The following is a 15,085-nucleotide window of genomic DNA, read 5'->3' on the forward strand; positions in this document are numbered from 1 at the left end:
ACAGAGCACCGTATTAGAAACCAAATGAGTATATCTCGATTTAAATTTCAAATTATTTCAACATATGAAGTGGAAATAAACTCGTAAAGTACAACTTAGGAGAAGTATTTCATATTACTTAACACGATATTTTTCCGAAATGCCCACACAAAGGGGATTAAAGGTCGCACACAATGAGAAATGAAAATTTAGATGTGTGACATTTATATCGCATGGCACTTATTTGTAAACATCAGATTTCGATTCGCTTCTAAGGTCGACCAAAAGTTGAGGTTTCCTTCCGGCCGCCCACGTCCGCCCTCGCGTGCCCTCCCGCCTCCGCACGATCATAATATCAATCACTAAATAAAATAGATACCATTTCCATGATAGTACCTACCTTTGATATAGAGGTTAATAATTGCACCGCATTTAGCCGTTTATTGCACCCGATAGCGAGTTCTATATTACCTAATAGTCCCCTCAATTCTTAAATAGCTATTTGAGATACGAATATAGGCTTCTGTTGTAACTAACTGTAATATATATTCATCGAGCAATCAGAGTAATTTTATTTTCGATTTCATTACGTAATCGTTTTACTGAATCGAAATTCTAAATAAATATAATTTCTTTTTAATCATTCGCTTGGCTTGTAAATGTCAAAAGGTCGTATGTTAAAATTGTATAATTTACACGGAGCTTAATCAGTAAAATATTTATATATTTAGCATTCTCCCGTTTCCATGGTAACTAGCGTATTACATTACGTCACTGTAAAATTATTAAAATGAGGGTCCATTAAACGTTACGATTGCTGCAATTTAATATGTATTTAAGACCTGTAACAGGTCTTAAATACAATAATAAAATAATCAAGGTTTATTAATATTCGCAATAAGGATAATTTTTGATTTTATATCAATTCATCACTTATTTTTTAATATATTTAAAATCCACACGCTTATACTGATGTTATAACTAAAATTATTATTTAAAACTATCTTAGCAATCTGTCAAATCATTATTAGCACGATTTGTGTATATCTCCGAATAACATTTTAAAGATCCATAGATTATAGAGATCTAAGATTATATTGATATTTGTCAATCGGCCGGTAATAAATTTGAAATTCATAAATGTTGATTTACGTAAACATGTTCTATGTTGATTATACATAACGCGACATCATTGATTTTCTGATATAAATATTATTTGGGATGTTTAGTATTCACTGATATCAGTGTTATTATTTATATAAATATACAAGTACTGAGAATGTGAGTTTATCAACAGCTCGTATGTTGCTACATCGATTTTAACTTTTAAAACGAGCGTAGAAAATTAAAAAGTAATAATAAATGGTTTTATGTTTTTAATACTTTGTTATTTATATAATTAAGTTCATTCAATAATTATATTTTAATCGAAAACCTAAATATTTTAATGATCATTTAATAACTTAAAAAATAATGTATTACTACTACAGATTCTGAACGCGAGTTCAATTAATTTTATAAAAAACAGCTAAATTGACATATTATTTAAAAAAAATGTTTTTTTTTTTAATAAAATTTAGTAATATATTTAATCTTTATTAACTTTACGCTTACTTATCTATATAATATTGTTTAGAATAATCATCACATAATTTTATGAATAGGTAATGGTATGTGTAAATTAAACAGCCTATCATATAAATAAGGTACAAGTTTCCAGAGTCAGAAGCTTATAGATAAATTCATGTATCATTCCTGATATTCAAATTGCCATCATGATATCGAATATTCTTGTAGCTTTTATTATACAACTTCATCGACCTTTAAAAGTGGAACATAGCAAAGCAAAGTTGTGTTTTGAGAAGATCCCAGCCAATACGCTTTTACCATTCAATTTAATTCTTAATTTATTATTAAGTGTACAGTAAGGACATTATTTAGTTACAAACAAGAAATAATTAAAAAAGATAAAATTAAAGTACCTAATAGATGGTTATTTCAGCACTGAACTTGACCACAGTGATGTTACAATTTGTTTTTAAATGTCAAATTTGATTGCATGCGTCGAGTGTTAGTTGTTACATGAAAAAGATAACTTCGGTTAATAAGCTCGTGATCGAAATACTGGTATATTACGTTTTATTAACAATATGTATACACGCAGAATACAGAATACCTAAGCATCAAATGCATTCATACCCAAATGGAGTGCAACTAGTTTCTCAATGGCCAAGAGTCAACATGACTACGTCATTCTTAAATCTGAACGAAGGCTGCGTGGAGGCGTTAACAGTGCCAAAGCAATTAAATAAATTGATTATTTCCTTTCAAATTCACTTGAATATTAACTACGGATATTTATCTTCTGTCGCATTAGCTATCTAAATCTAAATGCGTATCAATTTATGAACAAAAGATATCATTTTATATTATTACGTTGTTATTGCTATTGGTATTGATAACAGGCATTTGTAATAACATGCACAATAGATAATCTCAATAATAAATTCCTTATCTTCAATGAGAGTATCTGTCTTAGATAAACCGAACTATGTGAATTCAATTTTGAATTTAACACCAAGCTAACAGAGCCATATTTTGTAAGCGGTTTGTTATACAATCAGAGTTATCTATCTATGAGGTAGATCTACTTTAGAGCCATTTGAATTTGACAGTATATTCGCTAAATGTATTTATGTAAAAATAACATTAATATACAAATTATATTACCCGATTAAAAGAATAAATTCATTATTAGGTATTATCGAACCGGATTTTTCCCGCCTCCAACATTATTCGTTTAATTTATACCGATATATCTCGTATCACATCTGCCTTTTAGTTTCGACACATTCGTTTTTAAAAAATGACTCTGTTGGCTCGTGTTGACATTTTCATTAGCAAGGTTCGACGGTACCGGCAGCTGGCCGTGACACGACGCGCCGTGCGTACACCACAAATTCGCCTTCCATTGATAAAAACAGTCGCCCACTCGACGCTCCATTCACTGGCGCCGATGGTTGCGCAAAGCGCATGCGTGCTCCCCCCGCCCCCGACCCGCTCAGACCTTCATTCTTAGCCTTCCGCAACAGTTGTCACTTTGCTTCTAGGTTACATGTCTAATAGTTTACCCATATATGGCAGAGTTGCGACTTCATTCATAAAAGCGTTAAGTAACACCTCATCAATATATATTTTAAGTATATTGAAAATCATGTGATTACAACATGATACTTTGAAGTCAACTGCAATTTCACACAGATAATATAATTTTTTACACAATTTAAGTTTTGTAACTGCAAAATATATGTTATGCTAAAAAAACAAGTGAATGTCGTAATTTGTAGGCCTATCTTAATGAAGGTTTTATATCGGCAATATTAAGTGTGCTATAAAAGGTCGAAAGGAATCCCAATTGAGATTATCGGTTTACATCGCGTAATATTATACCTCGTAGATTTACAACAGAAGTCAATTTGCTATCACATTAATGTCTTTAAGAGAGGTGCATGGAATCGTATTAATTGATGTGCAATTTATATGAATTTACAACACTTAGCTCTTCATGTAAATATTGCGTATAAACGAAGCTTCTCATATCTTATAATCTAAAGCTTTCGTATATTTTATCGAATTATCTTAATCTCTACAAGACATAAATCTCTTTAAGATTAGAATTAAGTAACATATTTTTCTATTTTATGTAACACTCCGATATCGAACTTTTTATAACAAGTTTTCTTTTGTGGAGGAAAGATTTATTGTAATTCGAAATATTTATTACCGAGCATTTTAGTTTAAAGGGGTCTTACTTGTAATTTAGATCTTGTACATCTAAACGCCCTTCAGACCATTATGCTAAGCCATAGACCTAAGGCCTAATTCGAGTTATTAGAGTTAATAGTTCTAACAGTATTACATAATTCTTAGGTAGATAATAGTAGTCCAATCAGAAAACTATCAACACAATGCAATGTTATATATGAGTACAATATTTTTAATTTTCAAGAAAACCCACCCATTTTTTGTACTTGAGTCTTGATCTCCGACATTATTCCGCGATATTTCAACACACATGAGAAAAACAAATATTTATATATGAATGATCTTTTATAAAATAGACGGTGATAGACTTTTTTGTCTCTATTTCTTGTTTTATAGTATAGTTTTACATCGTGTGAGTTTATTTATAACATGCGATGCATAATTCGACGTTGTGTTTTTCGCAAGGCACATAATTCAAGTGTTTTACATAACAAGCATTTTTAACACAACAAATCGCGTAAAGGCTCTACCTTGAGTATACATCATTGACTTTGACAGATCGGTTCCCGCCTTGCGGTGACAAAACACATATCTCACGAAGGTAAAAGACGTAACTGTGTACAGAATTCGTCTTAAAACACATGATAATATGTACAACTATAAATACGATGCTCTCCGGCTTCCACAGATAATAATCATATTATTTTATATTTTTAAATAATGGCAAGTGTGGCTGGCAATTGTGAGTTTTAATAAATAAATAAACATTATACCCGCATCAACTAAATGAAAATTGGTAACATCTATTTTTTATTATGTGCTGATGGCAATAAGTACCGTAATTAATTTACATTGTAAACAAAATATAATAGAATTATAATTCTGTATACTTTGGCGACCTTGTCAAGTATTGCAAAAGCTTTGGAGAACTTGCATACAGAGATTGTCAGGTGTTTTAATGAATACGGATCCTTTTATTTTTTAAAGATAAAATACTTAAATATGTGCTATTTATTGTTTAAAAGTTGAACATTTACAAACTATATCGACCAACAACTTTATATACCTACATAGTTCTAGCAACATCGTTAGTCATTATATTTAAAATTTGGTTTTAAAACAAATATAAAATTTCCATTATTACTTTTTATTGTGTATAAATTATCTCGAGTCCATTCTCAAATGACGGAAGTGAATATTGGTCAATAAATTCCTCCTACTGTTTTATTGTATGGATTGGATAAGCGCTGTTATCTTAATGTCTATGTTCGGGTATTTCAAACATATTAGAGCGCGTAACTGGGCACGGGAGCGGTGCAGGTGTTGGGGTTACCAGTGCCACGGCTTACTGCGTGTTTATGGCAAAATTTTACTGAAGACATACGGCTTACGATAGCGTTACTATTTCTTTAGCGAATTTAGGGACAAATTTAATTGAGTTTCATGTTTTAAGAACCTTGGGAATTTCCCAATTTGAAATCGGCTTGGACGAAAAATAAAACAGATATTTTTTTTATGATTTTATTCTTTTCATTTTAAATTCACTTTATTAAATTTAAATATAAAATTAAGGATTATTGAGCGTTGAATTATTTTGTTCTATTTTTGTAATTTATTTTTCTTTCATTAAAAATAGTGGCCCAATTGACACGATGGGTAGTTTGATTTACCGGCAATTGAAAATGTAACTCTGGCAACACTGGCAGGTGAACGCACCTGAACCAGTTTATAATTAAGAACACATTTAAATTCATTAAAAATCGTTAAAACTTTCCACCGAGCCGACACTTAGTAAAAGCGACACATCTAAGTGGAGACACCAGTTCCGAGCGCACGCCGCGCTTTGTTACAATTTATTTAAATGAGTCGAGTATCTTTGTGACTTAGCAGCCAGCTAATTAAATTTTAAATAGATACAGAGAGAACTAATTATTAAAAACTTTAAAGCCTGATTCATGGAAATTAGCCATGATACTCACACCATTTATGTACATAAGAAGTGACAATAAGACTAGGTACTAAACCTTAGTAATTTAATTGGCTCTGGTAGAAATATTAAACATTCCTTATAACGCTAATTCCTGAAATTTTGTCTTTGTGCCAATACTGGCTCACTCACTCTTCAAATTGGAATACAACAATGTTAAGTATAGCCATTTATTACTTAGTTAGTACCTAGTTAGTTATGTTATTTTTTTTTTAGTTATTTTCTAGTTAGTTAGTTACTTACAAAGTATTACCACCAAGAATATTATTGTTCAAATTTCCTTATTTTTAAGCAAGATCAGTCCATCGAGTAATCAATAATACTTATTATTAGTTATATTTTATTTTATTACACAGTGTAATTTGCTTTTGCAGATACAAAATATATTTTATAAATATTGTAACTTTTATAACGAATACAAAGCTAAAATAGCTGCTAGAAAAGAAATTTATGAACGAAAACAAAACTTCTGAATGAATTACAGAACAAATACATCACTATATAATTACTACTAATAACAGTCGAAAGATTTCGCCATATGTTATTTGTATGGAACACGCTCAAAGGGTAAATGGGCAGAGGTTCGAATAACGTCATACACAGAAAACAAAATTAATTAAAGCCAAAATAATATTATAATTCTCTGTTATATTTGTTAATTTTAATATTATTTTGTGGCTAATAGCTTTTGCCGCTCTTTTAAGTTAATTCTATGTTAAATCGAATCGATGATATAAATTACAATCAATAATTCTCTTTAATTTTCTGCACAGCTACGGCTGAAACTCTTCCAAATATAACCGATCTCCTACTTGCAGCTATCGTTCCATAATCACTTGGACAAAAATCCTTACGCTATTAACATATATAAGACATGATGAGTAGAAATATTAAGATTGTTCAAACTATTCGATATCAATATGCAATCCAAATATTTAGATTGTGATTCTTCCTGATAATAAATTGCCTACATTAAAGTATCCCAATTACAACGGATATTTGTCGCTTCTACTATACTCCTTAATAAGCTATCTATATAACACAAAATCAAATATTAAAATAAACTTTATTCAAGTAGGCTTTTACAAGCATTTTTGAATCGTCATTTTACAATTAAGTGAATCTATCACCGGTTCGGAAAGTAGATTCTACCGAGAAAAACCGGCAAGAAAATCAGTAGTTACTCTTTTTCAACATTTAAAAAATACAAAGTCATGTTAGTTAAATACAATTATTTAAATTAATATATCCTGCTTGGAAGTCAACAGGTCTAACTCCACGCTTTTTATCATCTATAAAATCATGTATCGAATATGCCTTTTTTACCAATGTATTTTTTACAAACGATATGAATTTACGAAACGTCGAATACAAAACGAACGAACGAATACAAAAATATTTTTCCAAATCGGACTGGTACAATGCCATTGACGGAAATATTATTATCTGTTATGTCTTTCTTGTATTTTTAATATCTTTTTAATACAATAAATGATGAAGCGATGGTGTCTACCCGGATGGTATTGCACAAAGTCCTACCACCAATAAGTATAGTGTGACTCAATGTACCACAGTCAAAGCAGGTCACTCATAATTACACTCTGAAGTCACCGTTCGAATTACTTTGGTCCCTCATTTCGAATTTCACGTTTCATTTTCATTTATTTCCACTTATTTCGCCATAATACTGTCTAATGTCCTAATATCTTGTCATAAAGCAGTAACTAGATTAACTGCTGTCCAATCTGCTTTGCTTAATAAGTTTCTTGCTGATTCTTCCAATCTACACAATCAACGGATTGTTTATACCTTGACATAGCATATAAAAATATAAAATAACGATTTAAAAATGATTATCTATTGATTTTGATATATCATTATAATGCTACCAAATATTCTAAAATTGAAATAATTAATTTCCCAGCTGTTATACACCCGAGATAGATTTTATACATATACTATTATTGTGCTCAATGCGTGTTTGTGTTCTGAGAAATACGTTAGCCATATATTTATTCTGTATGTATCTCTATTGGCTTACTAGATATTAATATAACATGTATTCATGTTACTAATAAATGGACTATATCAATCCTTAGTTTAGCGGTCAGCTTATAGGTATCCTTAGTTAAACCAAATCAGGATCATTTGTCAGTAACAGTCCAAAAACTGAAAACTAGGATTTTTTAAACCATCAAAATCCATTGGAAATACATATGGTCCGTGCGTCATAAGTGTTTCTGGTTACGTCGGGTTGCGACTATCGGATGGCGAGAATGGGCCACACTATTGACTTTGCAAATCAAATCAAATTATATTGGATATAGAAGCACTACTTATTTATTGTCAAATTCATCACTATAACCTGTTCGAATAAAAAAACACAGGCCTTAATATAACTGGCGACAGTGGTTTTCGTTCCTTTAATCAATTTATGATCGTTTACATCAATTCAATGTCATAAATATATATCCATGAGGCGATCGTTGAGTATCCGATGTTTGCTATCAACCATGACCTCACTAATTGTACAATAACTTTTTGCGCGTTCAACAAGTGTTCTTTAAATTTTTTTAAATTCAATTTTTATCGCTTTCTGTTATCCTGTTGAAAACCGTGTATTACCCCACAATTGAATTACTGAATCTATGTAGATGAGTTAAAAAAGTAATAAATTTGTGTTTGGTCCATGCACCAATAAAATCATTTATATTTTCCGTACATACATAACATTACAGAATCTACCCTTAATATCTTTTACATCTGTCATCTGTGAGTTGAAATGACCCAGTGGTTAGAATGCGTGCATCTTAACCGATGGCTGCGGGTTCAAACCCAGGCAAGCACCACTACATATGTGTGTGCTTAATTTGTGTTTAAATTCATCTCGTGCTCGGCGGTGAAGGAAAACGTCGTGAGGAAACCTGCATGTGTCTAATTTCATGGAAATTCTGCCACATGTGCATTCCACCAACCCTCATTGGAACAGCGTGGTGAAATATGTTCCAAACTCTCTCCTTTAATGGAAGAGGAGGCCTTATCTCAGCAGTGGGCAGTATATTTGTGTTATAGACTCTGCGAATAGCTTTTTTTGGATCACAAATATCGTAATTACGTACGTACTTTACACTGAGATCTTAACTGAAATGTACTGAAGTGAACGAGCGAACATCGGTAAATAGTATCACTTTTAGCCGCAAACACCACTGTGATTAATTTACTCGCCAAACCGTTTATACTTGGCTAGTCTCTCTTTGAGAATGACCGCAATGGCCGATAAACAATTATATGTTTTTTATGTATTTTTTTAAACAAAAACAATTAACATTTAACGAATGAAATTATAAAAGATCATCATGTTATTTATAAAGTATAAATTATAACATACGGTAACATTATTATATAATTTTCTTGATTGAAAATAAATAATGAGTATTATTATAGACAGGAAGTGAGAGGCAGCGATGGTGCCAATGAAACAATACGGCCGTATTGGCAAATAATGCGTTTGTTAGGCGCGTGCGAGCGGGGGCGTCGCATGAATGGTCGACCGTGATTCACTGCGCCTCATTCATAGCCGACGAGCGCGTGCGCATCGCAACTATTGACTTGAATGCTCAAAACTTACTAACAGTTGGTTAATGAACATGTTCATAAATGTCAGACATCGCATTTGATATTTTATATACAATAATTTTTGTAATGTTTGAATAATTATATGTTTTGTTTATATTCATATGACATACTTATGTAATTTTAATGCTTTATTCGTGATTAGAGATCGTATAAATTAAATTAAAAAGTCGAATAATTAAAGTAAATCGTAACGACACATTCATAATATATAAAGGGTCCTTTTACGTGGTCAGTTTAACTCCGTTACCTCAGAACACTCGGATTGTCTGAAGGCAAAAGGTTATGAGATTTTAACCCATAGATTTGCTGATAGCATTTAACTGGACGGGTAATTGTTTGTTGAACGGGCTGTTTATTTTATATAATGGTCTGCGTTTATATTACTTACGAAAATGATGGTTACGAGTCGAGACGACCCATTGAAATTACAACAAATAAAACTGAATCGTCTTTCCAGCCTTTGTATTGTTTTGATTTAAAATACATTAATTACAACAAAAGCATAATCATTATCAGCTTTAAATATAATATATCTGTTTTAAGGCAACGTTGAACAATAAATAGCTCCAAACAAATTAGTAAATAGCATTAAATTTGATACCATATTGGTACATAATGTTATTACGATAAATGGAAACTGAGAGATAGCTAATCGGACAGCCGCGATATATTTACAACTTTCAATTTGCATGCAAAAACAATCACAGGTAACACAAATGGAAAGTATTCAGGAATCAAGCTAACAAGATCTGTCGTACGTAAATAGTGGTCTAGATAACTGATAGCGAACAATAAATCTCGTAACATGACGTTCTAATATGTTACATCTTAAATAGATAACAATCAACGGTCTGTAACGATTCTTGAAAATACTCATAATGTAAACAAGATCCGATTTGATCCCATCGAAGATGATCTAGACTTATTTATACGCAGTCATCATAAAATTACTCTTGACTTTATATTGAATGTCACGAAACTATATAGAAGGGACGTTGCTGCAAATAGAATGACTATTTCAGATTACATAATTCCGTTTTGCTTCTGGTATTACTTTGCTCTGTAATCAGACCATGCATCTGCTCCTCTTCGATGTTGTTATATTAAAATAATTATAGGTATCATTCAAAAAAAGTTTTTATAGTATTAAATTAATCCATCAACACAATTACTGGTTTCAATAATGTAATTTAATCTGTCGTAGATTGATGTTTTCTCCCCGAACAAATTTCGGAAATCTCTAGAACTAGCTAACTGTGTAGGAGTTATTATAGTTAGCAAACACAGATGCTATCTATCTTTTCCCTCACATTTATAAACCGATAGCCAGCCCATGAGACCAGACATGTTGCTTAAACACGAGAGCGCAATATTGCGATAGATTCCCTTTTCGACTTTTACTGAGAATTTTGTGACAGAAAAATGCAATAACTTTTTATTGAAATTTGTACCAAAAATCTCGAAGACTGCAGCCTTATATGTTACACCATCCAACACCATTTACAACACGAACAAGACAGTTTAATAAAGATACCGATTACTTTATAAGTAATTTAAATAAGCAAATCTAAAATTAATACACTAATATTGGAAGTCCTTTAAAATGCCTAAATGTCACTAACATGTAAGGTACAAATATACATTAATAATGAATTTAAATATAAAATTGTCAGCTAACTTTAATGATGTCATCGATTTTTAATTAAACTTTGAATTTAAAAGATTTAAAAACACTCGTTTGTATTACTTGTATGAATAATGTTAAAATGCAACCGACGGTGAACGTCACACTTTACACTTACATAATCATTGAACATAAACACATCACACATATTATGTAACCGAATGGTTTCAAATTCTAGTCTTAAGTCCAATTAACACCAGACAAGTACAAAGTTAGTGGATATTCATTGGATTGCTATTTGAAGTTAACCTTTTGAAACTGCTTACACATATATTATATATCACACACGCAATGTTTAATTATAGCCGACCTATTTGGCGATTTTATAGACATTACATTACCCGACTTGCTTAACTTAAGCTATATTGTTAAAAGCCTCGATTTCCAAGTTCGTATCTGTTTTTGGTCGCGATCGTGACATCGAAGGTAAGCGACGCTATAAACTTTCATAATTCACCGTCTTATTATCTCCGCGTCGACTCCATTCAGTTCCCTGTGCTGAAATGACTGGCTTTACTAAATTGGCTTATATTATGCCCGTCCATCTGTTTGGAAATATGAACGTGAGCAGCTCTATAAAGAAGCCCTGGTTATCGTAAGATGGTTATCGTGTAACTAGCTGTCGGGAGTTAGCAACACGCTCAGCGCCATCCAATGCAATCTCTATTGCGGGTCGCTTTTTCTACTTAAAATGGATGTAGGCTAGAACCCAACTAACATCGGTGTCAGTTTCTCGTTATTCGTAATTAGACTTGATATTTAATTGCTTCCTTTTAATATATTTACACACATACGTAATTAGAAAAAAAAAACGATAACAAAAATAATTAATTACATATCAGATAAAGGGCTTGCTTTTAAAGATTCTCTTAGATTAATTTAGACATTCTTTGAAGCATTTTTTTAGAATGTTACAACAATTTTATTAATATCAAGTTTATAATTGACAGATAACTAGTGTTCACACATGCTGATTACAATCTGATCTTAACAGCCCATCAAGGGTCTAAGTTTGATTAATCAACAACCTTAGATGCTTGTGATTAGCATCAGATGTTCAAGATGATAATTGGACGAAAGATTCATCGCAATGTTCAAAAACAAGATGTAACTAATGATCGACTACACCTCACATTAGATTAAAGAAAACATGAGATGTTAAAATAAAAAAAATATATTTAAAAACTTTTATACTTCGAGTAAAAAATTATAATTAAAAAAAAATATAAGTTCGGAATTTATGGGAGTACTCTCTAGATTACATAACATTTTGTAATTGATTATTTACCAGTATAATCTGTACTAAGGAGCGTCTAAAGGAGTCGTTAAGAGTCTTCGAGTGAGGCAGTCAGTACTGATATTAGAAGGTTACTCTGCCCTGACTTTAATAAGTATATTTTAAAACATGTTTACTTTATTAATATGAATAACACAGTACACCCACGCTGTCAGTTTTGTGAATGGTACGCATCCACAGAACTGAGGCAGTGTGCTTGCAACAGCCGCCTACGTGCGGCGTGGAGGTCGCCAACTTTCATTCATACTTTGTTTTGCATTGCATATCCGAAAATTCAGACAACTGTCTAATTTTGTTTCATAAAATTTGCAAGTCTATGATAATCTAGTTAACAAATAGTTAGCAATCTTTTGAAATCTGCTTATATTGACAAATAATGTTTAAAAAATCTACATTTACCTAAAACATTGTTATTGTGTACGGATACTTATAGATTATCTTTGTTATGGGCAACTTCATATTTCTTTTAAATATTTATATGAAGGGTAATCTACCTTGGGATAAATATTTCCGTGTACCTGACCTTTTCGAGCGACTATTTTTACACTATGGCATCAAAGTAATGTGTTAATATTATACATATAATATACAGGTTTGCATAAGGTATAGAAGCCGTATTGTGCTTATTTGTTTGATCGATTTCAGCCATTATCAATCGAGACTAGCCCACCGCATAGGACATATGTGCGGATATATAGAGTATATAGACACTGCGATATATGGACTATACGCGATTTCCGTGATAAGCTTCCTGGCGTGAAAATTCAAGACCTACGATGTATGACGATTCTCTTTATTAAGAGAATCACAAATATTGACTACCTTAATTTTTATTTCCGCAATTTTTGTTACGTGAGAACCAGACATCAGACGAAAAATATACTTAGAGTTGATTAACATGTGTACATAGCCAACATGTCGAAACATTCGGCTTAGTTTAATCCACCTTCTCAGTTTACTTGCTTCATTAAAACCTTCAACTCTAATGAGTTGATTATACAATAACAAAAAGCGATGATTTCTTCATTTTTGCACATCTCAACATCACATCGCACATAATATTATTGCAAAATAATGAGAAAGTGAAGAAGCCAACTATATCTAAAGTAGGTGTGAGCTCTGAGCAGAACAGAGGGGGAGGGGGGTGTTGTGCTCGGTTGATAAGTATGAGAAAATGATACTTCGAGTATGATCATTCCACGTGATTTAGATGTTAAGTAAGAGTTCCACATAACTAATTCGAACTTACGTCTAGGATACACACACATCGTATATCTGGTATACAAATACTCTACCAATAGCAATACCAACAAGCAATATAATTACACTTTTAAAATAGAAGTTTGCTTGAAATCACTACATTAATATGGTATTGAAATCTATATATTATGAAGAAAGATCTTATGAGACGTGCTTTTTCGAATTTAGATTGTGTCAATGATCAAGTTATTTTTCCTTGACGAAAAAAAACTATACCTACCAAATAATGATAAGATTGTTTTGTTAAAGAAAGAAAAATAACAAACTATTAAATAAAATTAATAAAGTTTGATGACGATATTCCTATAACTGGACATCATACTTTCTGTAAGCATTTATAATATTTTACATCAAAAATCAAATATACCAACAATAATACGTGCAAATTGATTCGTTTTATAGAAGTTTAAATGACTTACGAGAATATGCCCAAATTATACTATATCATCGTAGTTTGTCATCGGGAACTATTAATTACGATGAAATAACATTTGAAAGATCGTCTATAAAACCGTTTCAATCATCTAACCCGACAACCTCGGCCCGATGGCGTCCAAAATATTCCCGTCGTTCATTGACACGTGCCAAACCTGTTTTCGGGCGAGTTTTTTACTGAACGGCCGCTTCCTTTGTCAGAATAAACATATTCAAATGTTGCGATTAATTCATAGCTAGATAGTGCCTTGCTTTTATGAATGGAAACTGAGCTTTGGTTGTGTGCGTGCGCGATATGTTTGATGCAAGTTCACACATACACACGTAAATTTGCATACTTGCCTGGGCGTGCCACGTGCTGCGTTGCCCTCGTATCGAGCACAGTTACCTCTTCAATATTCGAGAAGTTAATTTTAAATGTAAATTATATTTGAAAGTCAATTTTTACACATCTATCATAACTGTGTATAATTAGGAAATATTGATATTCAAATATTCGATGAATTAATGTCAAAATTAATAACGAAACCAAATTGAGAACATGTTTAAGATAACGACTGCAAACCAGATAAAAATACTGAGATTCTTGCTAGTTTAAGAAGTAAAACTAAAATGGAACATTTTGTTACTGTTTATCATCAAATTATATCACTGAAAAAAACTTGTATGTTAAACTTGCATAAAAACTTATGTTTCCGTACTTGTTTACGTATGAATTTATTAATTAAAAGTTACATAAGTTACCATATAAAAATTGTATAATATTTTACAAGGAAAATTAATTTCCTCAACAGACCTAGTGCTGAATAATTTCTTTTATAAAAATGGTGTTTTATCATAATTTTTCTTAAGACAGTTTAAAACAATAGGGTTAGGTTAGGGTTTTACACCAATTATATATGGTTCTTTAAGCAAGTGCTAAATACAAATTAAAGTATTAAGTAAATAAATGTTAAGCGACAGCGAGCTAAGGCCTCCTCCACCTAAAAAAAGGCTTGGAGCTTATTCGACGGCTTCGTTTCGCTTTCGCAGGCTAGGTCGG

Source organism: Vanessa cardui, chromosome 3, assembly GCF_905220365.1.
Source record: "Vanessa cardui chromosome 3, ilVanCard2.1, whole genome shotgun sequence".
Taxonomy (NCBI): Eukaryota; Metazoa; Arthropoda; class Insecta; order Lepidoptera; family Nymphalidae; genus Vanessa; species Vanessa cardui.